The sequence below is a fragment of the Tursiops truncatus genome, chromosome 20, assembly GCF_011762595.2.
Source record: "Tursiops truncatus isolate mTurTru1 chromosome 20, mTurTru1.mat.Y, whole genome shotgun sequence".
NCBI classification, from domain to species: domain Eukaryota; kingdom Metazoa; phylum Chordata; class Mammalia; order Artiodactyla; family Delphinidae; genus Tursiops; species Tursiops truncatus.
The window spans coordinates 35,375,624-35,385,988 of NC_047053.1; the positions used below are offsets into that span (position 1 = coordinate 35,375,624).

At 41.6% G+C, this 10,365-nt stretch overlaps 1 long non-coding RNA gene across 1 annotated transcript; it reads left to right on the plus strand.

Annotated features, from left to right (window-relative positions):
* Positions 1 to 2,058: 2,058 nt before the first annotated feature.
* Positions 2,059 to 5,392, plus strand: LOC141277291 (uncharacterized). The gene is made up of 3 exons (XR_012328398.1): positions 2,059 to 2,166; positions 3,228 to 3,421; positions 5,205 to 5,392. It is a non-coding gene; the product is annotated as an uncharacterized lncRNA (long non-coding RNA).
* Positions 5,393 to 10,365: the final 4,973 nt, after the last annotated feature.

Sequence of the window (10,365 nt, forward strand, 5' to 3'; positions counted from 1 at the left end):
GCTCCACGTAATACTTCACTAAGAGTCTTATAGATGAGAATCTCTTTGTCATTTAATCATGCCTCCCACTTGCCCCTAAAGGAGACCCAGCAACCCCCCTGGGTAGCCCAGTTTGTGTTTCATCATTACCCCTCCAGAAAGAAAGAATTCTTTAGTGTTAACTCTGTTAATGTAGTGCTCTTCCTAATCGGAGTAAGAATAAACTCAGCAAGAATCCTGCTAAGTCAGTTTAGAGAAAATTCCCCATCCTTTATATCTGATCAAACCCTGACCTGCCTTCAGCAAGAATCCTGTAAGTAGGTTTAGCAACAATTCCCTCACCCTTGATGTCTCCTCTTAGTAATTTTCTATCCACTTGTCCTTATTGTATTTGGAGTTGAGTGCAATCTCTCTCCCCTATTGCAGTAGTCCTGGTTAAAGTCTCTTTTACTGTTTTATCAAGTGTCAGGATAATTATTTCTTTTTTAAAAAAATTATTTATTTTTATTTTTGGCTGCATTGGGTCTTCATTGCTGCACACGGGCTTTCTCTAGTTGCAGCGAGTGGCGGCTACTCTTTGTTGCAGTGCGCAGGCTTCTCATTGTGGTGGCTTCCCTTGTTGCGGAGCACGGGCTCTAGGCGCAGGATTCAGTAGTTGTAGTACTCGGGCTCAGTAGTTGTGGCTCGCGGGCTCTAGAGCGCAGGCTCAGTAGTTGTGGTGCATGGGCTTAGTTGTTCCGTGGCATGTGGGATCTTCCCAGACCAGAGCTTGACGCCGTGTCCTCTGCATTGGCAGGCATATTCTTTTTTTTTTTAATTAATTAATTTATTTGTGGCTATGTTGGGTCTTTGTTGCTGCATGCAGGCTTTCTCTAGTTGCAGCAAGTGGGGGCTATTCTTCATTGCAGTGTGCAGGCTTCTCATTGCGGTGGCTTCTCTTGTTGCAGACCATGGGCTCTAGAGCACAGGCTCAGTAGTTGTGGCGCATGGGCTTAGTTGCTCCACAGCATGTGGGATCTTCCCAGATCAGGGCTTGAACCCGTGTCGCCTTCATTGCCATGCAGATTCTTAACCACTGCGCCACCAGGGAAGCCCTGGCAGGCGTATTCTTAACCACTGTGCCACCAGGGAAGCCCAGGATAATTATTTCTTAACACTGAACATGCTGTCTATGGAAGGTTAAATTCAGAAGTGCCCCTTCTCCAAGGAGTAGCATCTGTCTAAATCTGGAGAGAAAGTTTTCCATGTCATCTAACCAGGGATTTATGCCCCTGAAGCCACTTGAGGTTTCAGGCAGGAGAATGAGCATTCTTAATCCTGCCTTCTCACAAGACTGGTGGCACTCAACTGAGATGAAAGGATGGTGGGAAATGATGAGTAAACCTGGGAGTGGGGTTTCTACTGAAAGTTCAAATCACCTTCTGAGTTACCAAAATAATACTCTTCCCTTTAAAACTCTATCTACAGGGGTGACCTTAGAATCTTGGATATATTTCCATTAATTCTACTTATTAGCTTTCTTAAAAGCACTGAGAACTGACACCTCCTACACACACACAGCTTACTGTCTATGTTAATATGACAACTATTAACACTCTTGCCTGGAAGTTAAAAATGCAAATAAATCCATTGTTCATTTTAAGAACTTCCTAAAAGAACCATCAGCTTTTCAATAGGAAGTATCACTTGACAATTCTGTACACTCCAAGACTCTTAGAACTGCTGGTCTCAAAATCCTTGCTGTGCCCTCCAGTCCTAAAGTATTATATCATGACCCTTGCCCAATTCTAATCAAATCCTGCGCCCCCCGCACCTGCACTGAAAGATTCCCGCCCCCCCCCACCCCGCCTCCAACCAATCTTCAAATTCTCAATAAATACTACTACTTTGTCCTGCCACCTGTCGGCCACTATTACAATTCTGTCAAGATACTAGTCTTCCTTACTGCAGTAAGAATAAACTCACTTTTGTCTTATCAATAGGTTGTTTTGTTGATAGCTTGGAGAGCTAAATTTGACAGCACAGAATAATAAAAAAAAAAAGGTTAATTAGTCTGATTTACTTATTTCCAATAGAAGTGTCAAGGGAAGCCTGCAAGTACAACCCTTTATAACTGAATATTGAAGAAATGGGAATTTACATTCAGACCTACAGAGAAAATCTTCCACTTTTATCTTCAACTTCCAGGTATGGAGTCGAAAAAAGACTGGGGATTGGGGTAATTTGTCTGTGCCTGACACAGTGGGTTATCTCATTTAATTCTTATAAGAGAAGCACTTTTATTATCCCCATTTTACAGATGATAAAATTGAGGCTTAGAGAAATAAAGTTACTTGCCCAAGCTCACACAGCTAGTAAGCGCCATTAGAAGGCTTTGAACCCAGCATTCTGACTCAAGTGTACTCTTAATCACTATACTCGCTATACTTTTCATGAGAGTTCAGTAATCCATAAGGGATGAAAACACATAAATGAGTTTAATACCACGATATTGGCTTTAGAAGAGGAATTGACGTGGTGCTAAGATAGAAGAGAATTAATTTTTCCTAGGGGCAAGAAGGAAGGTTTCATAGAAGAGGTGTTAAAGAAAAAATTATTCTGAAGCCTGTTAAATGGTAAGGAAGACTTTATTCAGAACTGTTGCAATAGGAACATTAAAACAGGGGAGAGAGATTGTGCTCAGCTCCAAATACAATAAGGACAAGTAGGAATTTATAGCCATTAAGCAGAGTGAGGGGGGTAAGTAGATGAAAAGTTACCAAGAGGACACACCAAGGGTAGTGGGGATTCTTGCTAAACTGACTAAGTAGGATTTTTGCTGAGGGCAAGCTAGGGATGGATCAGATCTCAGGGGTGGAGGATTCCCTCTAAATTGACTTAGGATTTTTGCTAAAACTGGACTTGGCAAGGATTAGACACAGAAGCCAAAAGTTGAGACCTAGTTGAGAAAAGTGCTCAGAGGCACCTAACTGGAGTTTGGTCAAAGAGACAGTCTTTGTCAGACGCTTGATTTATTTGAATAACAAACGTGGCAGGCAGAAAAAGTGATGGGAGAGAAATCTGAGATGGAGGGAGGGAGTGGTCATCTTCAGTGGTGCAGTCCTGTAGAATTCTCTGCGATGATGGAAATGTTCGCTACTTGCACTATCTGATCCAGTAGCCACTTGCCACGTGTGGGTATCGAACACTTGAAATGTGGCTATTACAACTGGAAACTGGATTTTTTCTTTTAATGTAAATTTAACTAGGTCTACGTGATCATTGTCCTGGCTAGTGCAGACCTGCAGCATCTGGGTGGCAGGGGTGTGGACTTCGGGAAGGAGAAGGCGCCCAAGTAGCTGCTGCTACTTTCACCTTTGCCCTCAGCTCCGGCCCTGCCCAGTCCTGCACAGTAGCAATGGCTCCTCTGGCCTTTGGACTCTCGACTCCATGGAAAAGGAAGGTGAGAGGAATTTTTATCCCTGAAGCTTGCTGTCTCTGTAACCATTTAGAGACTCTGCAATTTGATGACTTACAAAGCAGAGATAGCTTGTATGCCCAGGTTTGAGAAAGAGAAGGAATGAGTAATCAATGGGAAGAAGGAGACTATTAATTAGGTCAAGTGTGGTATTTTATAAACTTCAGGAGAAAGAGGAACCAGGGACTTCCCTGGTGGTGCAGCCTGGGTTTGATCCCTGGTCAGGGAACTAGATCCCATATGCATGCTGCAACTAAGAGTTTGCATGTCACAACTAAGGAGCCCACATGCCGCAACTAAGACCTGGCGCAAACAGATAAATAAATAAAATTAAAAAAAAAAAGAGAGACAGAAACAGGAACCAGGTATGCCTCAAATTAACCATGCGTTTCTAAAATGTTCTGGCAAATCAAATCCCCTACTAAGCACTTCAGGGGGTGTTAATATTTAAAGGTGCTTTGGAATGTCCTGTTAAAAATTTGGCAATAAAGATGTTAAAAAAAAATTATGGAGGGATATATTTGTTTTTTAAAATTACTTTTTTTTTTTTTTTTTTGGCGGTACGCGGGCCTCTCACTGTTGTGGCCTCTCCCGTTGCGGAGCACAGGCTCCGGACGCGCAGGCTCAGCGGCCATGGCTCACAGGCCCAGCCGCTCCGCGGCATGTGGGATCTTCCCGGACCGGGGCACGAACCCGTGTCCCCTGCATCGGCAGGCGGACTCTCAACCACTGCGCCACTTTAAATAAACTAAAAAAAAAAAAATTCCATAATCCCACCCATGTTTTTAAGACTGCCATCTGTAGAGAAAAATGTGTGTGTTGCACACCCTTCCTTTAATTAGCTGATTCAAATTGATTTCACGGGAATTATTTCACAATTCTGTAAATTTTAAGTAATTTGTGGACGAGTAATTTCTGACTTGTCTGACAGAGGCTTGATTGTTTTCCCTCCTTTCCTTGTGGAAAAAAATCAGTTTTACCTCTGCTTGCAATTCCTTTCAATATATATTTTTTAAGTATTTATTTATTTATTTATTTGGTTGCATTGGGTCTTAGTTGCGGCGCACGGGCTCTTCGTTGCGGCGTGTGGGCTTCTCTCTAGTTGTGGCGTGCAGGCTTAGTTGCCCAGCGCGTGTGGGATCTTAGTTCCCCGACCAGGGATTGAACCTGCATCCCCTGCAGTGGAAGGCAGATTCTTAACCACTGGACCATCAGGGAAGTCCCTCCTTTCAATATTCTAATGGAAGAAATTTTCACATATTGTGGTATGGGGAAATCATTCTGGCTTGTAGATGATTGAACTTGAATTTTATGCTAACTAAAACAGCCTGTTTGTGGCCTATCGAACATATATTATACATCTGTTTTAGTCATCAAAGAAAAGGTTATATTGACCCGAAGTAAAAAATGTCCATGTTAAAAATAAAAAGTAAACGTCTCCCTTCCTGGGACACCAATGCTGGGACTCCTTTGATGATAAGACTCCCTTCCCAGGTGTCAAGGCCATACTGCTTGCTGTGTATGTGCTGATCTGTTTTTTTTTTTTTTTTTTTTAAACCTTGAAGGAATGTATCCCTGACTTTTTTGATGTTCTTTGTTCTGACAAGATATAAAACTGTGTTGAAAACCATGCTTCTCCAGAACAGTTCCTCAGAGATATCTGAGGGGCTGTGTCCTATGCTATAGTCCTCAGTTTGACTGAACTACAACTCCTTTCTATTCCTATTATAGTTTGGTTATTAATTATTTACATCGACAATGCTTGGAGTTCTTGACAGGATATCAGAAAAACTGGCCTGAGGTCACGTGGATGTTACTTTGTGCTGGTGCTTGGTACCAAGCCCCCTGAGGAGACTCCCACCCTCCACCCCTGCTTCACAGCACTCTTCAGATGCTTTGGTGAGTTTTTCCTGATATCTGGATATCCTTTTATTAAGTAATGGTCCGTCACTTTTATTTGAGCTGTTATCTTAAGATTCGTAGTCTTAAGGGGGTAACAGTTCATTTTCTAGGTGAAAGTAACCTAGGGAGAATTCCTAGACAAAAGGACCTAGGGGGAAATTCCTAGGCAAGGACCTAGGGAGAATTTCTAGGCAAGGGACCTAGAAAGAACTTTGGGGTGAACTAGGTCAGCTGACCTTTTTTAAAAAATGTAGCTTAAAATTGGAAAGATGTGTACTTTATAGTAAAATTAAACTTTTTTAAAAAAGTGGGAGGGCTTCCCTGGTGGCGCAGTGGTTGAGAGTCCACCTGCTGATGCAGGGGACACGGGTTCGTGCCCCAGTCCGGGAAGATCCCACATGCTGCGGAGCGGCTGCGCCCGTGAGCCATGGCCGCTGAGCCTGCACGTCCAGAGCCTGTGCTCCGCAGCGGGAGAGGTCACAACAGTGAGAGAACTGTGTACCGCAAAAAAAAAAAAAAAAAAAAAAGTGGGAAACTATGCTTCTAAAGCCTATCAGCTCCCAGACAGACAGCGACCCACTGGAACTGTTGGCTTCATGTACAATTACGGAGCCAATACTTGCAAGTACTTATCTAACCCTAAAATGGCCAGGATGGAGCTCTTTTGACATTCCAGAACTGCTTTTTGCATGTGCAGTTAAAGAAATCTGGCTTGATAAAACATGTTTTCAAAATTCTTACCCTGAGAGAACAAAAGTACTCCTAGGAGAAAACTTGAAGTTATAACTCTTATCATGTCCTTGAAATGCAAACACAGACCACATTGCCTGAGACTACAGCCTTGGCTCAATTACTAGAAACTAAAATTGAAAACAAAAGGCAGGTGGGGGAAAGGAAGGAGAGAGGCCTTTTAAACTCAAGCAAGAAAACTATGAGATCTCTGTGTGTGTCTATCTGGATATACGTGTGTCTTGTGTGTGTGTTATAAATATGATGTTTCTACCTCCAGATGATATTATCAAAATTAATTTGTAAAAGAGCTCTATTTAATTGACTTAAAAGTAAGCACTTACAAATCAAATATTTCTACATGTAATGAAAAACTAACCCCAATTTTTAAAGGATCACATGATCTAAGATTAATCTTTAATGAATGAAAACAAGTTTAAGTTATTGGTTTTATTAATACAGGCATGTCTTTGGAGTCATCAACATTAAGTATAATACTTTTAATGTGCCTGGGTTTACTGAAAGTCAATAAACTTATGTTATCTCTGTTATAAAACTTGTCAACAAGAAAATTAACTTGATATGATAATATTTTCGTAAGTAATAAAATAGAGACAAATAGGATAAGAGTTTTTAGGTGATTAAGGATAATTACATTTTTTAAAATTAATTAATTAATTTTAAATTTTTATTTATTTATTTTTGGCTGCATTGGGTCTTTGTTGCTGCTCGTGAGGTTTCTCTAGTTGTGGCAAGCAGAGGCTACTCTTTTTTTTTTTTTTTTTTTTTTGAGGCTACTCTTTGTTGCAGTGGACAGCCTTCTCATTGCAGTGGCTTCTCTTGTTGCAGAGATCAGGCTCTAGACACACAGGCTTCAGTAGTTGTGGCATGCAGGCTCAGTAGTTGAGGCACACGGGCTTAGTTGCTCCATGGCATGTGGGATCTTCCTGGATCAGGGCTCAAACACGTGTCCCTTGCATTGGCAGGCGGATTCTTAACCACTGTGCCACCAGGGAAGTCCCGAGAATAATTACATTTTACGGTATGTCTATTTTTTTTTTGGCCACACCACGCTGTTTGTAGGATCTCAGTTCCCTGATCAGGTCACAGCAGTGAAAGCCCAGAATCCTAACCACTAGACCACCAGGGATCTCCCTGGTATGTCTACTTAAAAATAGGTTCTCCAGATTTTGGGGTTTTGCTAAATTAATTTAAATAATGGAACTCATTGAATACTCAGATCATTTCCAATTAAGATAAAATACTAAAACATTAATTGCTAAGCAAGTCTAAGTTTACCTACTTTGTCTTCTTAGATGTTTGGGTTTATTGGAAGAGAAAATGTATGTTTCTAGAGGTTTGGAAATATATTCATAAGTTCACCAATCAGGAAATGTTGGTATGACAAACAGTTCACAGTGGCTTGCTTCTTGGTTTCTTAATCTAGCAACTAAGGTTTTTTAAGGGCTAAAAATTATAATATATATGTAATTAAAGCTACTAGAAATAATATGGGAAACGTTTCAGTATACAAGGAAAATAGGTGTGTGTTTTAAGTAAAAGAAGGTATGAGGAGGGACTTCCCTGGTTGCACAGTGGTTAAGAATCCAGCTGCCAATGCAGGGAACATGGGTTCGATCCCTGGTCCGGGAAGATCCCACATGCCATGAAGCCACCAAGTTTGTGTGCCACAATTACTGAGACCACGTGCTCCAACTACTGACGCCCGCGTGCGTACAGCCCATGCTGTGCAACAAGAGAAGCCACCACAATGAGAAGCCCGCGCACCTCAATGAAGAGTAGCCCCTGCTCGCTGCAACTAGAGAAAGCCTGCGTGCAAAAACAAAGACCCAATGCAGCCAGAAAAAAATGGTATGAGGAATGGAAATGAATTTTGTTAAGGGAAAAGAAAGTAATTTTGTCCTAAAGTGTCTCAAAGGGAGATATTAAACTAATTGGGCTTATTTGTTATGTTAAATTACATGGGAAGCATTGTCAAATAAAAGGTAACATTAAGCCTCCTTTATGTTATGCCTATATAAATATATATTATAAACGTTCCAGAAATTATGTGAAATTCCTGGAAGTCTTTTTTTTTTTGGCTGCTTCAGGTCTTAGTTGTGGCATGTGGGGTCTTTGTTGTGGTGCGGGGGCTTCTCTCTAGTTGTGGTGTGTGGGTTTTCTCTCTCTAGTTGTGGCATGTGGGCTCCAGGGAGCGTTGGCTTTGTAGTTTGCAGCACATGGGCTCTCTTGTTGAGGCGCACAAGCTCAGTAGTTGTGGCTGGCAGGCTTAGTTGCCCTGTGGCATGTGGGATCTTAGTATCCTGACCGGGGATCGAACCTGTGTCCCCTGCATTGGAAGGTGGATTCTTTACCACTGGACCACCAGCGAAGTCCCTCCTGGAAGTCTTATATGTCCTCACATAAAAATGTCATTAGTCATCAAAATTGAGGCTCACACTAAAGGGACTGAACCGAAGTATTAGAGAAATGCTCTAGCTGACTTTCATACAAAGGCAACAACAACAGAATCTGTAAAGGTTATGGCACGTGTAGATAAAGTCCATTCTGCTTTTTCAAAAATGAACCCCTTGCTGTCAGACTTTTGCCATCTTGATGTCTTTGTAACATGACAACAGTCTGCTCCCAAATCAGAGAAATTAAGATGGGTAAACAATAGCTGTAAATTAAACAGTTGGGGCTGCTATGGGAAACCCAATACAGCTGCTTGGCTCTTCCTGGCTCCCTGGCAACCCCCTTTTTGTTTGATGGGTTAAAGCCTTCCCTTGCTGCAAAGCTGACACCCTCCCAAGGACAAAGAAACTGTTAGAAAATGTATTTTCCATGTGGGGTATGCTTTCCACAGTCTCCAGTGATCAAGGCACCCACTTCACTGGGCAAATCATAGGAGTCTTCTTTTTATCTTTTATTTTTAAAAATAAAATTTTTTTATTTTTTATTTTATTTTTTATTTTTTGACCATGCCACATGGCATGCGGGATCTTAGTTCCCCAACTGGGCATCGAACCTGTGCCCTCTGCAGTGGAAGCACAGAGTCCTAACCACTGGACCTCTAGGGAATTCCCAATCATAGGAATCTTAAAAAAAACCTTACAAACTTCTTAAAATGATTACTGTCACCATCATCCTCAATCACTAGGCATGGTCAACAAAACTAAAGGAAAAACTAAACTCAAGCAGAACAAAAATCAACTACATGGGATTTGACTAATTGGTAAATGTGATTATGATTTTTGTGACTTTTTATCTGAAATACCACTGGCTTTTGGGCTTCCCTGGTGGCGCAGTGGTTGAGAGTCCGCCTGCCGATGCAGGGGACACGGGTTCGTGCCCCGGTCCGGGAAGATCCCACATGCCGCGGAGCGGCTGGGCTCGTGAGCCATGGCCGCTGAGCCTGCGCTTCCGGAGCCTGCGCTTCCGGAGCCTGTGCTCCGCAACGGGAGGGGCCACAACAGTGAGAGGCCCGAGTACCGCAAAAAAAAAAAAAAAGATTTACGATCAAAAGGGGGAAATAATGGAAGAAATTTTCACATAGAGGTATGAGGAAGTCATTCTGGCTTATAGATGATTTATGTTGAATTTTATGCTAACTAATACAGACTGTTTGTGGCCTATCAAACATACATTATGCATCTGCTTTACTCATCAAAGAAAAGGGGACATTGACCAGAAGTAAAGAATGTCCATGTTAAAAATAAAGTTCCTGGGACACCAGTGCTGGTACTCTTCTGATGATAAGACTCCCTTCCCAGGTGCTAAGGCCATACTGACTTGCTGTGTACATGTTGATCGGTTTTTTTTTTTTTTCCTGGAAACCTTGAAGGAATGTATCTCTGACTTGTTTGATGTTCTTTGTTCTGACAAGATATAAAGCTGTGCTGAAAACCATGCTTCTCCAGAGCAGCTCCTCAGAGATATCTGAGAGGCTGTCTCCTGGTTGGCTCAAATACAACTCTTTTATATTCCTATTATAATTTGGTTATTGATTATTTGTATTGGCAATTCTTTCTATCAGACAAATTGTGCTGCTTTTTTTGAACCAGCTGAACGATCTGACTATCTGACTATCTTCAGTGAATAAGTTAAATAACATCTTTAACATGCATTCACTTTTATGCCAGTATGAGTTATGGTTTTACCTTTTTTTGTTTTGTTTTGTTTTTTAATTAATTTATTTTATTTTGTTTATTTTTGTCTGCATTGGATCTTTGTTGCTGCGCACGGACTTTCTCTAGTTGCGGTGAGTGGCAGCTGCTCGTCGTTGCAGTGCGCAGGCT